General features: G+C 38.4%; 1 pseudogene; it reads left to right on the top strand.

Annotated features, from left to right (window-relative positions):
• Window positions 1-275: 275 nt before the first annotated feature.
• LOC149188217 (transcription initiation factor TFIID subunit 2 pseudogene) lies at window positions 276-3,652 on the top strand (annotated as a pseudogene).
• The last annotated feature ends 1,612 nt before the right edge of the window (window positions 3,653-5,264 follow it).

Below are 5,264 nucleotides of genomic sequence, written 5' to 3'. Positions count from 1 at the left end.
TTTATTGTTTAAGGGATTTTCATACCGTGTTCTTTGAAAAGTATAAAGAATCATGTCCATCCATGGCTTTAGTTCAGGACTGTTGTAGCCATGTACATAATTTCATTGAAGATCTAGAGAATTTTTATGGTGATAATGATTTCATGGATGGAGAAATCATGGAGACTCTGTATGAGAATCCATTTGAGTAACATGATGAGAACCTAGTGGATACCCATCAAGATGATCAAGAAATTTTGCAGCAGAATCAAGATCAGCAGGTTGAAGATGGCCATATGGCTGTAATTGATGAAAGAGAAGGGCTTGTTTCAGATCTAACCACAGAAGAAGATAGCATGCAGATTGCAGATTCTGATAATGTCCACTCAGCTATTTCAGATCAACATTCAGATTATGATGACCAAGCATATCTTGTGCTGAAACCCATCAAGGAGAACTTTGCTGTTGAGTTCATCTGGAATGTAGAAGACAGAGGTATGGATTCAAATGTTCTCAGTCGTGCTGCCAGTTTGTCATCAGAACAGAGTCTTCATGAGGAGGTCATTCAGTCAGCTCATGAACATCAAGGTGAGACCTTTGCTCAAGCAAGTGAAAAAGTTTCCCTGAATGAATTTGTGGCAGACGATATAAATGATAATATTGTGCTTGATAATATTGAAGAATGTAATAAGGAACATGATAATTTGGTTGTGATATCGTATGAGGATGACCTACCATATTGTCAGACTACAGAAGATCATAGCATACAGGATTACCTTTCAGATTCTTCCTATGTTTCATGCGCTGAAATGTTTTTCCAAGAAGAGATCTGCTCATCCATTTGTTCAGAGTTTTTTGAAGCCCATGAGCATACTTTTACCGAAGCATATGATGAAGGCAGATCAGAGTTTGAAACAAAGGACACCTTGTTCTTTTAGCAGGAGATGGCAATGGCAAATCTTCATGTTTTTCAAGATCCTCTAGCAAGTTTGTTGCAGTCAACACTGAAGGTGATTATTGTTGTGTTCAGTGATGAAGGAGATCATGGTCAGCTATGTTTTTGGATGCCCAATTATCAATTTGTATTGTTGACCAGCAGATCTGATCAGGGAAATCAGTCAGCAAGGCATCTGCTGGTTTGGTTACATTGGCATTATGATATAGTTTGATGGTATGTTGTCTTGTAAGGAACACAGGTGGCCATGTATTGCCACCATGCTTTAAAGTTTTAAGTTTCAGGTCTTAGTATTTTTTTAGTACAGTTTGTTGAGTCAGTTGATTAGTCCTCTCAGTTTTAAAATTGAGTCAGTTTTGTCAGAGTTGTATTCAGTTTTCAGTCAAATCTGCAGTCAATAAATGTGTCAAAATCTGTGTTGGTTGTTGGAATGATGACTCCATTGCCCAATGGATGGAGGCACTGTCTGCTCTCCCAAAGCTCTGCGGTTCTTGGCACCTCCAAGAAGCGGCAGCTGCCATCCCCATTGGAGCCAATGTTAGACTCCGTCTTCTCAAAGTCCTCTGTCAGAGTCAAATTGACAGGTGGCTGTCAAAGTCTCAGTTCAATATGCAGGCCAATGACAATCAGCTTTCACCAACCGCAACTTAGATGTTTGCAGAGCTTGTTCTCAGAATGTTTCAATAACATGTGCAAGCCAGAGGAAGTTTCAGTGAGTTAGTATTTCAGGAGTTTCAATGATCAAAAGGATGATTCTTCTCCAAAACCCTGTTTTGGAGAAGAAATTGTCAAATTAGTTATTTGTAATAAGTATATTTTTAAAAGTCTGGCCTCATGAAAAATGTCAAATGCAGGCCCTGGTCACCTTGCCAGGACTCATCAGCTCCAATCCCTACAAAAGTCAACAATGTATTATCAGTCTAAGACTCAGAAAAAACAAGAGAAAGTCAAAAAGCAGTGTTATATTTAAAGACCAAAAGTGAAAAGTTCCAAACCTTACAAAGTGGGTTTTTGAAATCAATTTAAATCAAATGAGATATTTTGTTTACTTATAAAAAGGGAAAACAAGTCCAGTTGCACACAAATTCCCAAAGCAAAATCGTGTCTAAGCATTTCAAGGCCAAAATCGCGAGTTTCATACCTGTGGATAGTGTTGGAGGGTGCACTACGAGTTGGAGGTGTGCGCTATGCACCGGGCAGTGCGCTACGCATTGGGTTAGTGCGGCCAGTGTACAACTACACAGGCGCTACACATCAGGTTGTGCGCTACGCACTGGGATAGTGCGCTACGCACTCAGTCCAGCACAAATTTTGTTTGTATTCATGTGACCAGATCGTGTCAAATTGACTCCAAATCGTGCAAGTAGGTGTTCATTTTATGGGTAGTTCCCTGCACACAAATAATCAGCTAAGGCGAGCACGCTGTTGGTTTCCATGTGTTGACTTTGGTCTACAATGTTGTTGCTATGATATCGAGTTTACTATTGAATCTAAGTATGTTGCAGTTAGCAATGGCACACTTCTTTGTGAGGTCACTACCAAAGATAATCCATCCAGTAAAACATATGTGTACTGTGTGAATATCCCAGTTGCTGCGGAATTCATAACATTGGCAGTTGCCCCGTTTGAGGTGCTTCCAGATCGTCATAATGGGGTTGTTTCTCATATGTGCATGCCATAAAATCTTTCAAAGCTGCAATGCATGGTGAGCTTCTTCCATACTGTATTCAGCTATTATGAGGAGTATCTTGCTGCAACTTTTCCTTTTGGTTCATATAAGCAAGTATTCATTGATTCTGAGACTACATTATCTTCTACCTGTGTTGGTGCTTACATGTCTATTTTCAGTTCTCATTTGTTGTATGATGAACGGGTTATTGACCAGGTCATCAGCACAAGAATTAAACTGGCTTATGCTCTGGCACAACAATGGTTTGGAATTTATATCACAACTGAGACAACTAATGATGGGTGGCTATTGGATGGTCTTGCTAGCTCTTTAACTGATTGCTTCATAAAGCGTTTTCTTGGCAATAATGAAGCTCGGTATCGCCACTACAAGGTAAATGAGGCAGTTTTCAAAGTTGATGTTGATGGGGCCACTGCTCTTAGTTTATCTGGAGCTACAGCTGAATTATATGGGACACAAGGAATTGGTGTGTTGTGCAAAATTCGGTCGTGTAAGGCTGTTGAAATTCTTTAGATGCTAGAGAAACAAATGGGTCCTGAGTCTTTTCGCAAGATTTTACAGAGAATTGTGCATAAAGCGGAGGATGTCATTCGTGCATCTTGAACTCTGAGTACAAGTTTTGGCATCTTGCAAACAAAATTGGCAACTTGGTGAGGCCATTTCTTAAGGAATTTTTTCCTCGTTGGGTGGAGTCTTGTGGTTGCCCAGTTTTGAGGATGGGATTATCCTACAACAAGCGGCGTAATATGATTGAGTTAGCTGTATTGCGGGGATGTACATCTAATGTGAGTTCAAAGTCAGCACCTGGTAGAGGCACTGTTAGTGGTGAATTTCAAGCAGGTAATGATGGATGGCCAGGAATGATGAGTGTAAGGGTTTTTGAACTTGATGGTATGTATGATCATCCGAGCTTGCCTATGGTTGGAGACACCTGTCAGTTACTAGAAATACAATGTCATTCAAAGCTTGCTGCTCGTCGTATTCAATGCCCCAAGAAGGGTGGCAAAGGTGAAAAGTCAGAAAAATAAAGCCAAAAATAAACAAAGACATCTGTCACAGCAGAAGAATAGGATTCGTATTCCTATTTATGACTTCAGTTAGTAATACAAATGGGGTCTGCGCTCCAATTTTAGTCTTTTTGGTTAGTCATTAGAGAATTTCAAGGAGAAGGTTGTTTTCTGTTCTATTTTTAACTTCAGTTGAAACATCTCCTGATTTTGGATCGATCTGTTTTCAAACAGGAGAGATTATTTGTTGTATTAAAAATCACTTGTAAAAGTTAGAAGGGGGGAGAATTCTAAGAGGTGTGCGTGGAGAAAAACAGAGCTTCTATTGTACAGTTTTGACAGAGATTTTAATAAAAATGCAGCTCTGACCCCTGAGATTCCTGTGGTATGAAATTTAACATTTGTCTCATCCTTTGTTTCATATGTAGCCTGTTGTGTTTCCATTTCATTTCATTTCTAAATGAATACTTTTAAATGAGAAAGGCAGAATTCAATGTATTTTCTCTGTCTTGAGGAAGTTTTCATATTTAATGTTTTTTTCAGTTTGACAAGGATTCATCTTCCATGCCCTTGTCAACCCCTCAACAGTTCACCCACTCCACAATGCTTCAAATTTGATGTTAAACTTCTTGCCTATCTTGCCTCAGGAGATAATCTGTGTTTTTGATTATATTTCTCTGTTTCAAGTTGTTCTTTGCCCATGCAGCCTAGAAAACCCAATCATTTATTGAAAACCCCTTTCTATCAATTTACTAGCCTAAAATCAGTATTCCTTATTGGTCATCTCGGCCCCTTTGAAGACTTTTTACTGAGATAGACCCAGAGAGAGCCCTCTCCTGTCCTCGTAGGGCTAGCTACGAGGTTGAGCTTGGTTTGATGTGGCCTTGAGTTTTTCCTTTCTCAGCCTAAGGCAGATTCGAACGCTAACACTCACCAACAACCAAAAACCACTCATGGTATTCATTTGTCAATGTGTCCTAGATTTAATGAGGTAGGTGGAAGTACATACAATTGGACAAGTTGTGGGTTAACACCTATCAAGGGCATGAAAAATAACTGAATTTATACTATTACCACCAGTTAATTGGAACCTCGTCTATTTTTCTAAATATTATGTAGCTAGGAATTGAAAAAGAGAAGGATTTACACTTTATTTTTTGAATTTCAGGGTGATTTATCTAGGTAATTAAATTTTTCCATATTTTAACTGTATTAGCAAAAGAAAGCATCAATTTGGTTCAACTATGGCAACTAGTAAAATGAATAACCATTTCAAAAATGTAACTCATGAAAATGATTCACTCAAAAATTTTATCAACAACGAAAAATATGCTTTCAAAATATTTTTGTAAAACCACCTAGCACTAATTGCTATATGTAATTAGCATACTGCGACTTTTTTAAGGCTAAAATTCCTTCATATGAGGCCTCAAATTGGGTTTTTTTGGGAAAAATCTATAACATTATGTTTTTTCGCCTATTTTCCAAGAAAATATGTCATAAGGCTTTTAACTTAATGCCCCATCAATCCCCAAAGTCAAAACGGAGATGTGATCCCTTTCGAAAATAGCCTAAGAAAACCCATACATTTCAGCCTATTCTACAAAGAAAATTCAGATATGACTTTTTTTCA

This window comes from Pinus tabuliformis, chromosome 3_1 (assembly GCF_031772625.1).
Source record: "Pinus tabuliformis cultivar Carrire ecotype Pingquan chromosome 3_1, CPIR1, whole genome shotgun sequence".
NCBI classification, from domain to species: Eukaryota; Viridiplantae; Streptophyta; class Pinopsida; order Pinales; family Pinaceae; genus Pinus; species Pinus tabuliformis.
Note: the sequence above shows the minus strand (reverse complement) of the source record. Positions and strands in the feature narration are given on the sequence as shown.